Genomic DNA, 15,688 nt, shown 5'->3' on the forward strand with positions numbered 1-15,688 from the left:
AGGAGCTTGGCTAATATAATTTATATTGGAGAAATGAGAGAAAGTCACTCACCCTGCCCTGGGCTCACAAGATGAACTCCTGATGGAGCAGATCTCCAGAGAGATCCTTCCCCACTGGCAGTCAGCTCTTAAATGGGTCTAGGAGAGGTGAAGCCAGGCTCCACCCCTTCCTGCAGCACAGGTGCCTTCACCTGTGCTCCCGTGGCTGACTCATTGCTCGCCTCAGGTGATCAATCAAAGGTTCAGGCCGTGATTCAGCAGCCCCATACAGTATGTCTTTTAATTGGAAAATTTGCTACTACCCTTTTCTAAAATACCACCCTTGGTTTAAGTCAAGTCATTGTAGCACAAAATGAAACCCATGGGGCAGAGGCTGTAATTCCAGCTGAGATCACAGGAACAGCAAATGCTAATTGAATAAATAGCACTGTAGAGCTGAATGAAGAGAGAGGAAAAAGAGGCTGGAAAGGCATGTCTTGCTGATGTGATGAATGTCACTCTCTGGAAAAATCACACAAGGGAGCATTACCAATCCAAGTAACTAAGTGAGCAATAGTATCTCATATTCCAAAATATCTCAATAAATTAAGGGCAATTTTTTCATTATTCTACAAGAAGGAAAATTAATTCTCCAGCTTAGGCTGTGAGGCCTGCATTTCAGCCAGCCTGCGGGCCAGATCTGGCCCAAAGAACAGCCCCCATTGCCCACCAGGGATTAGGCAACATGTGCCTTTATGCTATGAGCTTCCCAGCTGGTGCCAGTCCAAACATTTACATCTACTAACCACTGGCTGGCTTATAAGTAACTTCTGCACATACTGGTCCTGCCAGGGTACTTGCATCTCCTTGCCGGCCGCTTCGCTCTGCTTCTTCTCCCATATTTATCCCTCCTGGCCAGGACATCACACACTATCTCACAGGCCAAGCTAGCCAGAAAAAGGGGAAAGGGAAGACATTATAGAGAATGAATTCATTTGGAACAGCAGCAGGAGTTGTTTAGATGAGTGTTGGGAAGTAGAAGACATTACCAGTCTCCGAGCTCATTTGAGATGTAGCCTTCTGCATTAAAAACATCTCTTGTTCCATAAGGACTTGTCCAATTTTGTGAAGTGGCTGCTTTGGTTTGAGGGATCATCTTGTGTTACAGGATAATCAGTTAACATCATCGGTACAAATAGGAGCTCTTCGAAAGAGCACACATTATCAGAGATACTACATGATCCCAAACAAAGAGAAAGATTTTAACCAGCTCTTCTTTTCAAACAAGAAAAAATATTGTTTTTGAATAATTCCAAAGAGAGTCAAGGTGCAACAAATGCAATTAGGGTAATGCAAAGAACCTGAAATGTGAATCAACAGTTGATTTTCTTCTACAGGAGAAACAAATGAGTCTGGAAATCCTGCTTCAGCAACCAAGGGAAATTGAGCCAGTTCTTATAGAAGCAGCAAATCTGTCAAGGGAAAAGTTTAAACTATACATGGAAGGACTTATGAACAGCAAATTCATAAGGCAGATCCAGATGTTGGAACAGCAGTCTGGATTATTTTGTCTGTTGTTTTACAGGTGGGTTTTTGTTTCCTGGTATTACAGCACCCTGTTGTATTTGTTGTACAAGCACAGAGGTGTATTTTTTAACAATTTTTTTAACAAAGTGACAGCATGGTAGTCCTGGCTGAGTGTGTAAGGTTGATCCCTTCTGGCCCAGAGACTTCCAAAAGAGGCCTACAATCTCCATGGAAGGGCCTGAGTGGATGGGTGATGGTGACGCTCCTGACAGATTCTGGAGTACCAAATGCCTATTCCAAGACCCAACTCATTCTATGCCTTTACATTAACCCAAAGAGTCCTCAGTAAGGTCTGCTCCATGGGCATTGCAAGTCCATTCAGCATGGTAACTATTCCCTTTGCTTCAACAATGGGAAAAGAAAAGGACCAGTTATCTGGCTTAACGTACAGCCCCATGGGGTTTGGAACAGAGGAGAGAGGGAATAGGGAAACCTCCAGGTACTGAACAGCTACTGACTTCTATTATGATCTTCCCAGCTATCAATAGCCCTCTAGAAACAAAACCTTGGGAACCCTTACTTTAATACACTTTGCTTCTTCCAGAGGAAGAAGTTCAGTGATTAAGGGGGTGTTTCCTGCAGAGAAGAACAACAAAGAGCCAGCAGTAGGTGAGGAGCCGTCTCTGTGCTTCTGCCTGAAGTAAGTACATGTTTCCAAGCTCGTGCTCACATCCCTGTGCCAGGGAATCTGTTGGCTGAGGCTGATGCACCTAGAACGAGAGGTCACACAGTACAGATTTCCATCAGTTAGCCAAATGCATTTCACAGCTTTTACGCCCAGCCATTATTTTATATCTGCTGCCAGGAGCCACCTTGTCTGTGCTGACATCACCCTGTTAGGTTTTTTACGCTTTCTTACAGAAAGAATGACACACTCCAGCATGAACAGACACATAATGCCAAGAAACAGACAGTATAACTCAAGCTCCTAGATGGGCTTGAGTAATTTATTTCTCATTCAGCTTCATTTTTACAACTTTTGGAAGAGTGTTTTTGAGACTGAGACTTCCATACGAACATTTTCTTCTCAAAAAGTACTAAAACTTTTGACAACATACTAAATAATCTCAAGTTGAAAAATCAAGCATTTCAGAATACATTTCTCTCATAACCCAATCAAGACATTTGTTGTCATCATGACAGGCTTTCTTGTCAATATTCTAAGTCATTTTTATGGCAGTGCATTTGGTATTCCATAAAAAAAACTTGAAATCAATGTAATCTATATTCTGACCAAAAAAATGACATTATTTTAACAATTTATAGTGATGCTGCTGGGTATTATATCAAAGAAAACAATAGCAAAAGCCAGTTGGAAATATAACTGTCAAGAAAATTATATATACATATATATAAATAAAATTTTAACAATAACTCAGAGCCATCTAGAATCTGGCAAAGTAGCATAAAAAAATTACAGCCAATTATTTTAATTTTCCAAACAGGGCAGCAGAAGTCCATCACCACTTGGTACCTTTCCACTTAATTCCTCAGATTAAATATAGAGGTGCGAATCAGTTAAATGCAAGAAAGTGCTAGTTATGTCCTACACCCAAATTATAATTAATTCTTCAATTTAATTTGATGATGAATCCTTCTATCATTAGAGTCCATGGACATAGGAGCTCGAGGAGAAAATGTTGGATTTTGCATCCACATCTCAATAAGTTTAAGATAGTAAGCTGTTTTCAGTGAAAGTGAAGGAGTAGCAGGTGGGAAAGAGGGAAATCCAAACATAACGTGGGAAATAGTAGGGAAAAAAAGCTTATGAGCAAACTTCTAGCACCAAAGGAAAGAGCTAGCAGTAGCCTCAGAGTGTGACAGACTATTCTGGCCTGCCACAGCAATGTCAGTGGTGTCTTCTCCTGCCATTTGATATGCGCCTTTTCTCAGGAACCTCTTGCCATGTTTTCTGAGTCAGCAGTATAACCCCTCTGCTGCATATCATCAAACAAGCATGTAAAGGAGGAAAAGTGCCAGTAGTATAACTGCTCTCCAGCAAGAGGGTAAAGGTCCTCTGAAAATGCAAGTTTGTTTGTAGAGCAACAACTAATTGTTGCCAAAATACTACATTGATTTCAGTGCAGCTGAATAAGTTATTTGGCTAAGTGTATTTTATACAAGCTTATACTGCATCATTTTCCCATGTTAACTCTGTGGGTCTTCAAAAGAAGGGTATTTGGAATAAATAAAACTGTGAATTAATTAAAATAATACTCTTTCTCCAAAACAGAAAACATTATTAATTGTTAATATAAAAAATATATATATAAATACTAATCTGAGGCAAGGATGAACTGTTCCTGCCTCCTTTACAATTGCTGACTTCAACAAAACTGTTGGAATCAGATGATCCTTAAGGTCTCTTTCAACCTATACTTTTCTATGAAAGCTGAATTCTATCATATCCGAAATTGGCCCTGGATCTCTATTAATTTTAAAGAATTTCTCTTTAAAATTCAGGTCTAATTTTCATCCTTAAATCCATTTATTATAATAATTTTACACATATTGGTTCTTCTATACTGGACAAAGACTAAAAAACTTTGACATTTATTTTCCATTAACTCTTTTTTTTTTTATAATGAAGTCATGTTTTTTATGACTTCATAAACTAGATACTCGCAGATTTTTTCTATTTATATGCAAATGGCTCTGTAAGTAAAATAATTTTTTACTGTATTGTGATTCTATTCTTCTTAAATGAAAGGAGTAACTTTTTCCTGCCCATAAAACATCAGTCTGACTCAAGATTTTAATGAATTTATATACTCTTTGTATAAGTTTTGCAATATTAGTAAAAATAACTTTTCAAAGAGGTCATAATACAGTTTTTACTACAGAACTATTTTCTGCTAATAGCCAAAACAGCTTGGTTATAAGTGCAGTGTTAACATAAAGAAGGAAAAAAGGAAGAATTAAAAGCTGATAACTATGGCAAAAGTTGACGTCTGAAATCAAATGATGAGAGTGCTTACCTCTCCATCAAAGCTATCTGCTCAAAGATCTAATGACCTGGATTTTTATTATTTTATGAGTGTCTATAGTTTCTAGTTATTCTATACTTCCAACATCAATCTGTGCTGCCAAAGATAACAGTACTCTTGCTAAAATGGCTGATGTTTCACTTTCTATACTCCCGTCTTCCAATAAGCTTTTGTTCTGTTACCTCTGTTATATAGGCTCCAGTAGATACAGCTATAAGGGAATTAAAAACAAACACACATTCTTTTGAAATATCACCTCAGACATCCAGGGGTTAGCCATAAAACACTGAAAAAACTGGAAGTGGATTGACCACTATAGATTCATCTGGACACAACAGTAAAAAATTTTTTTGTCCAGTTCCAAGTTTTGTCACAAACTCAATTTTATCTTCAGTAGAGAGAAACTGTCATTGTCAGAAAACAATTCATAGAATTGTCTCAGACATCCATTTTAGAAAATGTACATCACCTTTTTCCATTGCCTATACAAAGGCCTGAGGACAACCAACTTTGACTTGAGCACTGAGCTTTTTAAAGCCCAAGGTGATAAGATTTCTGTTTCACGTTTAACATAAAGAAGGAAAAAAGGAAGAATTAAAAGCTGATAACTATGGCAAAAGTTGACATCTGAAATCAAATGATGAGAGTGCTTACCTCTCCATCAAAGCTATCTGCTCAAAGATCTAATGACCTGGATTTTTATTATTTTATGAGTGTCTATAGTTTCTGGTTATTCTATACTTCCAACATCAATCTGTGCTGCCAAAGATAACAGTACTCTTGCTAAAATGGCTGATGTTTCACTTTCCACACCGGAGGTAGAGATCAATCACCATGCAATGTTAGATTAGGATGAAGCATTTCTACTACCTTCCTCAAAGACTACAATAGAGAGTGAAGCCACATCAGTATAGAATGGCTATAACATAAACCACAAAAGATGAGAAGTTGGGCATCACTGATTCAATATGGTATTATCTTCTGTGTCACCAACAGATTCAACTGGAGATGTGACCTGTCATATGGCAATGATTTAGTGCCTCTCAGCTCACCTAGCTCTGTCATTCTATCTCAGTTGTAGGCACCAAAACTGACTATGGCTATGGCTGCAAGGAAATTGTACATCCAGATCAAGGTCAAGATCTGATGAATTTTTTTTACCAGACTACTCAGCCAAAGCAATGAAGGATGTTTATATTCTTGCTTTGTATGAAAGAAGCAGATACAAATTTTAAATTGTAATCTATATTGTATTGTATCATATTATGCTATGCATAGTATATTTGTATACATACAGATAATAGCAAAGATAAAAATTGGAGATTAGAATAGAGAATAGAAAACTGTCTGTTTGATTGGTGATAATCTTTGGAATTTATTGCCTAAAGTTGTTAGATATTCTTGTTTGAAATTTTATTTGAAGGTTAATGCTTTGGATGTATCCTTTTCTAAATATTTGTGTTTATACTTGCTTCCAAGGTTGCCTGTATTTTATTTTTAAAAACAGATTAGCTTGCAGTCTGATCTAAAACTCACTAGAATTAATGGAAAACCTCTCAATGACTCTATTAGCATTTCAATCACATCTTTAGTACTGATGTTAGTGCAGTCAGAAAGATTTGTAATAGCTGAGTATCTGTTTTGACCTCAAGTAAGCCCAGCCTTTCCAAAACCTAAATCCTTGTAATTGCCTTGTGAGTATTTCAGCTATACACTACTTTGGAAAACACAAGAACGTTTGAGCAACAAATACAAAATTCATTAAGATTGGATTAACATTAAGAGAGTGTTCTGTAAGGTAGCCATGTGGATACTCCAACACACTGATTACTACAGCTTACCAACCCTATCTTTTCACCAGTGGAAGTGCATATAGAATAAACAAGATACTTTGTCTCAAATGCCAATATAGATAAATTCTGTTGCTCTGTAGCCTTGATTTCACCAGGAATGCTGCTTTGGAACTACTCTTACAGTACATATCTGTGTAGCAAAAAGAAAAGAGCAAAAGCAAAGTATGATCCTTTTGTTATCGCTTATCTCTAGTTTTGACACTTCTAATGTCTACATTAAAATTTTCTCTTTTAAAAGGCATGGTTACATGGTGCTCTTTAGAAAAAGACAGACACTTAGAACTTTTCAGTACAACTTAGCTGTCTGTTCAAATGAAAAGGAATGACAAAAAGTTGACATGCATTACTTAATTTCAGAAATACAAGCATTTCAGAGAAATTTACATTGAGTCAGGTATTTTCTTTGCTTATACAACACAGTTTCTAAAAGAAAAAACAACATAAATAATTTTGTGCCAATATCTGTCCTTCTCTATGTTTGTAAAAACACAGCAATGATTTAGAGTAATAGTTGAAATCATAGTTGTAATGTTTGAGAAAAGAGCAATCAATTCAGTGAATTATAGAGTTCCACACATACATTAGTTTCTTTCTTGCCAAAAGGACTTTGAGCATATGCACCATTCACTTAAATGTAAGACAGTAAAAATGAGTTCACTGAGCCACAGAAATAATGTTATGTGCTTTACGTGAAGGTCTTTAAAGTAGTTGTACTTTTGCTCAGCTTAAAAAAATTAATACTGTTGAGGTTTTATGTTGAAATATATCTAACAATGAGGAACTGCTATAATGACAAAAAAATATTTCTGCTTTAGACTAATTAATGTGGAAACTGCCTCATTTTTACAACTCATATTTTAAAGCTTTTACAGTTATATAAGTGAAGTCATTTTCTTAAAAAAAAATATGAAAAACTGTGCACCATGCAAGACTTTTGGAAGTGTACATTTTCAGTTCCTCACCAGAACATTTAATTCACAGCCCCGTAACAGTTAATAAAGTCTATCAGTACACTATGTGAGCTTAAAATTTAAAATTAAAAATTAGACTTAAAAATTAGAACATTCTGGAAATTAACAAACTACTTATTCGCTTTAAAGACCTGATTTAAAATCAATTAGGACAAAAGACTTCACCTTGATCAGTAACACAAGTGAATGAAGTTATGGTGGCATATTTTGCAGACTTCACCTATTTATCACTGGATGAAAGCAGAGAGAAACAAAAAAAGTTATAGTTGTAATTGCAAGAAGCTCTTTGGGTTTCACATTTAGGATGTCCATGGTCAGTGCTAACCCAGTAGTAACAATAGAGTGACTTGCCCAGCTCTAAATGTCACTATTTTCTCATCCCTCAGGTGTACAGCACAAAACTCAATCAGAGTGAAGCTGAAGTTGGCAGGAGAGAGGTACCATTTTGGCAGGACTCGAGAAGCACTTTTGGCAATGGAAGGGGAATGGGTGTAGAGCTAGACACTAAACCAGGTCCACTAATACCTGGCTGGGCCAAGTAGTTTTCCAGGTCTGGACACCATCAAAGGAAGGATGATGCTTGAGATCTTCAGTACAAGTCTATAAGAAAACTGTGAGATAAGTGTGCTCCAGACCCGTCATCTGGATGAATGCTGGAGTAATGAAGGTGAATGGAGATCACTAGAAGATACATTTGAGCTTGGGAAGCAACTGGCATTGGTATCCATGACACATGGGACCTAGTAATGGGAATTTGTCAGGATGCCTGCACTCCTGCTGGCCTACTGTGTAATATACAGAATAAGCAGGAAAAATGCGTTTAGTTCAGAAGCTGAATAGTTTTGCTGCCACCGTCTTGTGCTGTAGGTTGAGAGACACTGCTCAGAACAGCACTTTCTCCTTCTGCTTCTCTTCTATCAATTGCAGGTAAAAGTTGAAAAAGGAAGGATGAAGAAAAAAAAAAGGTATCAGCACAAAAGTTAGAAGAACTCCATTTTCAGTAAGGAAAAGTAAATTAAAATCAGTTTTTGAATTATGTCTACTATTGGGGGGTTGGTCTCGATGATCTCTAGAGGTCCCTTCCAACCCCTACAATTCTGTGATTCTGTGATATGTTGTCCTTTGCAGGTACTTCAGGATGCTGGCTGCTGAGCTTCGCAGCCCAGTGCAGAAAAGTGATACATCATGCTATAAACTACACCACTGACGTCAAAAACTGAGCCCTTCATTTCTTCACAGTTTTTCAAGTCTTACTTTAATAGAACACTTTTTGTATAGTGGCATTGTACTCACCTTCACCTTGCAGTTTTGAAAGAAAGTCAGCAGTTCTATTTTCTCAGACTTTGCAGCCTACTAAAGTACCAAATAAGTAGTCTTTAAGAACATACATACAATACTTGAAATTTCTGATATTCATATTCTACCTACTATTTCATTTATATATACCATACAACATTAAACTGAGAGAGGAAGTTGTAATTTAGGACAGTTAGAAGAGTTTAACAGAAATAAAGAACAGAGCTTTTATCAAAAAGAACCACTTAGAGCAGAAATTTTTAAATTGCCTGAATACCATTTTGGTTCATTTTTTGAAGCATTTTTAACAATCGGAATCTTGACAGTCTGAATGTTTTGTTAAATATTTAATACTTCTACTATTTGTGAACCCTTTCTGAGCAGCCTTACATAAACTATGTCTTCTAGTTCCTTTTACACAATATGCTATCCCCCTTTATCTAATTTAAGAATATGTTTAAGTTTCATTCTTGTCTCACATGGCATGTATTTTTTCTTCATTGGCCCAAATCCCTATCATAATGCTTTTACTGGTTTCTTCTCACTTACGTCCCCATTAGGAAAGGATGCTTTGCTTAGGTTGAAGACTGATTATTGGTCTTTCTTTTTTATTGGACTCCATTTCTGTTTCAAGGTGAGCACCATTAAAGCCATTCTGATGAACTCAGCTCACCACAGACCTACTTAATTTCAGCCTCTTTCTGGCAGACATGGCTTATCTGACATCTGCTCATTCCCTGTCATAGGATTCTGTCTTTTTTACAGCAAAATGGTACAGTTGGATACAGTACATCATCATAAATGGGAAGGTTTAAGTTATTTCCCTCAGTATAGAGAGTTTCACAAGACATATGGTTTCTTTCTGTCCCAAGCAAAAAGTAAAAACTTCAGGGCTTCTCAGAAGTTCAGAGATACTTGAGGAACACGCTTTGGCTATGTATTTAAACAAGCAACCCTCTGTTGTTCAGAAAACATGAGTCAGGACTACAGGCTGAGATAAAGAAGTAAGGCATGTTACTCATGTAAAATATGCTTTCAGAGAGTTTCTTAATTTTTCAGTAGAAAAACTGTCATTTATATCACAGACCTGCCTGCATTAAGATTTTTCTTGTTGTGCTGTTTTGTATATATCAATAAGACACTGCAATTGCTGATCTGGAAAAATGATATTTTGCTGTATTCTGCACAGTTCTGATGCGCATCTTCCACATCAGGGAGATTTCTATTCAGTTTCACTTGCAAGATGCCTGCTCTCTCAGTCTGCACTTGTCAGAACTGTTCAACATGATGGAAGAAAACCCTGAGGGGAAAAAAATAATAGTGGATAACACATGCCAGGCTCTGCCTATTAGCACAGATGTATGCTGGTAACTTAACATCAGGAAATAGCAGGCACTCATCGTGAGTATAATTGTGTCAGTCTTTCCTTTCCAAGAAGCTGTTGCCCAGAGCTAGACATGTCACAATCTCCTTTGAAAAAGAAGATGTAAATGGAAAAATCATTCAACTGAAGGTATTATGTAGCAACCTTCTCAAGTCTGAACAGCTCAAGTTTTCCCAGAAGTCTATCTCTGAATTGTTTTTTAAATAGTTCACCCTACAGTTTTAGATTAGCTTACCACAGTCTTTCCCTCATAGAATTCAATGCAGTAAGATAAATAATTTGAGCATTGTGGCTAATCAGTGTATAACTTGTTATATCAGATATTGAAGTAATTAATGTCAAAGTCCTGCAGTAGAGCATAATTTCATGTTCTAATGATATTCTGAATAAAAGACACATAATGTTGAAGAAAGCAAGGGTAAGAAAATATTTAATAGATGCTTGTCTGTTCTTATGGGAAGATCAGCAAGTATAGTCTTCAGGGAAAGGTCTATAAGTATATGCATGCAGGTGTGTACATTTCTCTGTATCACCTGAGCCTAAATATTTAGAAAGAATATAAGTGCATATAGCAAAAAAGGTAAAGTTGTGAAATGGGCCATGTGTGGAGGGGAGCCACCCCTCTGAACATCCAGCCCAGCACAGGCAGTCAGGGTTCCAAAAGGAAATGTGTTTCAGTACCAACCACTTCCAAAGAAGCTTGGACCCCTTCATACATTGTCAATATCCCTTTTTCAATTGGAGTGTAGCAGGCCTCACATCCTCTGTATCCTCATCTCCAAAACCCCTGGGGTTGGCCTGAAATAAATATTCAGACAAATTTTTCAAATTCACTTGAATTTGAAAATTCAAATTCACTTCACTTGATTCAGATTTGAAGCTACTAATTAGCATTTTTTATATTATATCCAATTATTATTGGCCATGTGTGGGTGGCTTTCCTGTCAAAAAAAGTCATTTAATCCCTTGGACTCACTTCATATAGTGAGATATAATTTGCTGACACTCAAATAAAGCATTTTCAGATTTCCAAGGAACACAAGTCGTCAAATACTTATTAATTATCTGGACCGCTTCTCAGGTTGTACATTGTCACTCTTGTGCCTCTTGTGTGTGGGGGAGGTTGTCTTTGACAGCCAAAGCTCATAACTGATCAGTTTACCGTATTCAAACTGCAATCTTAACTAATAACCACAGTGACAGCAGAAACAGGAAAAAAGTTCAAAGCATGGATAAAACAAGGAGAGTGCTCTCTCATTTAAAATTTTTAAGCAGTTTTAAGTTTTTAAGCAGAAACAAGAGTTTCAGAATGTTTATACAGGCAGGTTGAGCTACTACAGAATTAGTGGGAAAAAAACAAAAACCATAAAACAACTTGAAACATCTAATAAATTAACATTCAAAGTATATACTGAACTTCTACCTTCAGCAAACTTATGCTCTCCTAATTTATGTGTCAGAGCCATTTCTCTTTTTTATAATACAGAACCTTTGGATTTCATATAATGGAAACAGAAAATTAAGGTTATCACAGATATACGTTCCAAACATCTCTTTTTATTAATTAGTATGTTGTGTACTTGATCCTGCACAGCTAGAAAACTAGCTTCCACAAAACTAGCTTCCAAATAACTGTACACTGCTGCGTCAGCTCTACTTATGCAGTCAACTTTGCTTTTATCTCTGTGTACACATTAAATACTGCAAACACAAGTGGTGTTGCAACTGACAAGCCAAATGTTTTGTGTATGAGTTTTAGAACAAACAAGGAAAAATTTGGGGTTTTTTTACTCTAATAAAACTAATAGAACTAATGTGAAAAAGTCAAGCAAAGTAGCCATAATCACTCTCTCTGTTTTCTGAGGCAAACGCAGAACATAGCAAACATATTGATTAAGACTACAGTTTCATCTGTCCCAGTATCCCATATCTGACTGAGTAGTACATCTTGAAGGAGAGTGTAAAAAGCAAAGACCATAAAAGTAATCCTTCAGATAGCAGCGTTCTCTCAGCTTCAGACAGTTGAGAAGAAGCTAGGGGTTTATGCCAGTTTAACAACTTCAATGCTATCCCATACTGAATACTACTTCTTTTGTTTCCTAAATTATAAATCAACAAATAAATAAATATCCCTTCCACTCACATCTGAATTTAATTTAATTCTTTTTTTTTTTTTTTAAGACTTCAGAGAGGAAGGTAGATTCCCTCAGATTCTCTATCATGAACACAAAGAACATATTTCATTATTCTATCACAGCTGATCTTAATATCTTTTTTATACCTCATGCTTCTGCCAATGTTCATGTTCCAATGTTTTAAAAATCCACCAGCACCATATTATTTGTCTGTATGCTATAGTGATTTGCTGCACTACATCTCTACCTTTTGCTCTTCTATTTCCCTCATTTGGACAAAGGATATCTATTCTATTGCCTCAACTGAATATTTTTGGTTTGCTTGGTCAGTTTTCTAAGAGTATTTTTCAGCTAGCATAAAGATTTATTTTCAGTTTTGAATATTAGTTTTAAACAACTGTTCTCCTATTCGTAAGCTGTTTATGCTTCCTACAAGCGTTACGTCACTGTTCAGTATTTTCTCTTTATTTGCAGACATGTCATAATGCTAGGAACTTCCGTGTGTGTGAAGGCTTGTATGCATATTTTATTTAATTTCTTCTGAATTTTTACTCTCTCAGTTAAGTCTGGAATTGAATGAAACTAACAGTTTTAAAGTAAAATGAAATCTTAATTATCTTATTTAAACTTGCTATTAAGTCATTGCCTCTGAATCTCTACAAGCATTGCAAATGGGACTCTGCACACTTATGTATCTTTTTGAAATGTCTATTAGTGATAATGTGCTCTTTACAAGAGGAGGAATTAAATAATCTTGTGATATTTTACTGTGCTAGTAAAGTAACTACAGGCATTACAAACATCTGTAATTTTCACACATTTCAATTTTTGACTTTGGCATTCTCTCTGGATAAATACCTTAACAAAAAAAATATTTTCTTTCCTGTCAGGGAGGATTTTCCTTCTTTTACCTTAAAAAACTATGTTTTTCCAATTCCGCCATTCACATTACAAACTCTTTATAAGCTATCTTCATAAACATAAAACATATTATCATAACATGAAACTAAACTGAGAATGCAGTAAGACATCTCACTAAAATGAGATCACAATGTGAATAACAACAGGCTCAAAGTGAAACAGAAACTTAAAATATCAGTTCAAAAATCTATAGTGTCTGAATAAGTTTCTGGAAATCCACAGCGAAGATAGATTTTAACCCTCTCTTTAAGTGATATTTGAAGGTATTTGAGTGCTAAAATCCTACAACCTTAAGCTAGGACGTAATGGTCTGTTGGCAAATAAATTCACCTTCACTAGCTTCCAAGAGGTTCATTGAAGCTTGTCATGGACTAGAATGACTTTCACTAAGTCTTGGCTTCCATGATATCCTCCTCTTCTCAGGTATCTTTCTGAGTCAAGAGATGGAACAGCATTGTCCTCCCTCTATTTCTTCTTAAAACTGCTTGAGTTTTGCAGTAACTCTGCCCCAAAAAAATCTTCCTTCAAAATTTTGGAAACAGAGGGCTCAAGGATTGCCGTCGAGTAATTCAACTTATCTGTCAGAGGTCTTCACTGGACAGCTATAAAATGGAAATGATTTGCTTTTGTTAGCAACTAAAAGAATAGTCTATATTTTGTATGAAATAGAAATTGATTTTCATCTTAAAAAAAAAACTTCAGATTTATAACATCCCTTCTGAAAGACTGGGAGTGATGAGAATTGGTATAAAAATACTTCATTGGAAAAAAAATCTATACAACAAGCAACCACTTACTTAATACTTATCTGACACTAAAACAAAGAAGCATTTATCTGTATTTCCTCTCAGCATTCTCTTTTCCTTCAAATAAAATGAGAATTGAATGAAAATTGTTCTGACACTAAAATCTTCATTACAATAGGAAGAAAATGACTTCACTGCTCACCTTGATTAAAACAGCCTGAAAAACAAATTTGAAACTAAATCTACTGTCTGCATTTCCAAAAATAAAATAATTTTTAAAAACTATGCTTCTACTGTTTGGAATAGATCTAGCTATTAAAAAAATAACATGGAAACAAACTGTTTGACTCTAGTTCTGAACTTCACGTGAGTAATAGTACCACAGATGTGACCACAGTTAAGATATATTTATTCACCATAAGCATGATCTTGAACCTACCTTTCAGTTTTGAAAGCCATGCTTTAGGCAATACTGTCCTGCCTTGTTTCAGAAATATTGTTCTGAGAACAGCCTAAATTGTTCTGTATATACTGCTAATTTTCTTAGTTCCAAATGATGTGCCAGATCTTTCATACTTACTGTGATGACACAAAGTATTACATATGTCTAGCAGAGTTGCTCAGTTTTTTTAACTCTCATTCCTTAGGGAATGGTAATATCCAACACATTCTAAAGTGGAGTTCTAAGAGTTTATGGCTTAAAGTTTAATAATTCCCATTTTCCAAAATGACATTCTCCACTCACACAGATTGATTTGTAGAATACTCGCACATGTAAGTTGTTTACCACTCCAAAGCTAATTCCAGAATATCTGATACCTAGTTGTTTCCTATACAAAACATTTCATTAAAGAGGAACAAGATAAGTATTTACCTATAAAAAAAGAAGATGAAGAATTGCTTCATTCCATTCTGCTGTCATTCACACAGATACACAAATAAGGTCTGATCCTTGGCTTCTGCTGAAGTCCCTTTGTGATAAGAGTGCTTACGTGAGTCATTAGCAGGCATAAAGCCAGAATTATTTAGTGTATCCCCCAGGCTGCTCTAAGACATGCCAAGAGTAGGTTTGGCTTTCAGCTCTGGAAGCAGAACACTAATTTCAAGCCACTTTTCTCACCTCCTCCCCTCATCATGTCTGGTAAAGGACTTGTCTGTTAACAGCAGCTTCTTTCTGTTCCAGATGGTAACTTCTCAAGTACACAATAGGAAAGTGGGAACATAGTTCTCACATTTTCACTGATGTTGTAAGATTAAAGATCTTCACATCAGACACACAAAACTACCAGCTCAAGTAAGCTTGCAAATGGATAATATGCTTTTTAAATGCTACGTTTCCTAGAGATCTAAAACAGAATTGTAGCACAACTCGAAAGCTGCACAGTGGCTCAGAGCCAGATTCTCAGCCAAAGTCGAACAGCATAGATTAAGTGTCAAGAGCATATATAGTTTGTTTAGATTTCTTGTATACTTTCTCAGAACTTCTCCATATCTAGTAAACAGAGGGTGTCAGTCAGGATTAATGCAGCTGAGTGGAGTCCACATAAACAAACACACATATAGAAAAGAATAAAAATAAATAACTAAAACCACAATTATTACTTTGGAAGAAAATTGTTCACGAATGAACTAATTGAAAATGAGAGAAATGAAGCAAATATTGAACTACCACCTTATTTTCAGCTGTACAACAGTAAAGAGAAATCAAGTGTGATAAAGTTGTCCAGTTAGAGAATCAGAGTGTATAAAAAGGCCAAGAAGCTTGGGATTGCAAATGCAAACAAAACAGCTGCATGTTTTTACTTTAAACTAGTCTTCAATTTATCACT

Source organism: Meleagris gallopavo, chromosome 11 (genome assembly GCF_000146605.3).
Source record: "Meleagris gallopavo isolate NT-WF06-2002-E0010 breed Aviagen turkey brand Nicholas breeding stock chromosome 11, Turkey_5.1, whole genome shotgun sequence".
In the NCBI taxonomy this organism is placed as follows: Eukaryota; Metazoa; Chordata; class Aves; order Galliformes; family Phasianidae; genus Meleagris; species Meleagris gallopavo.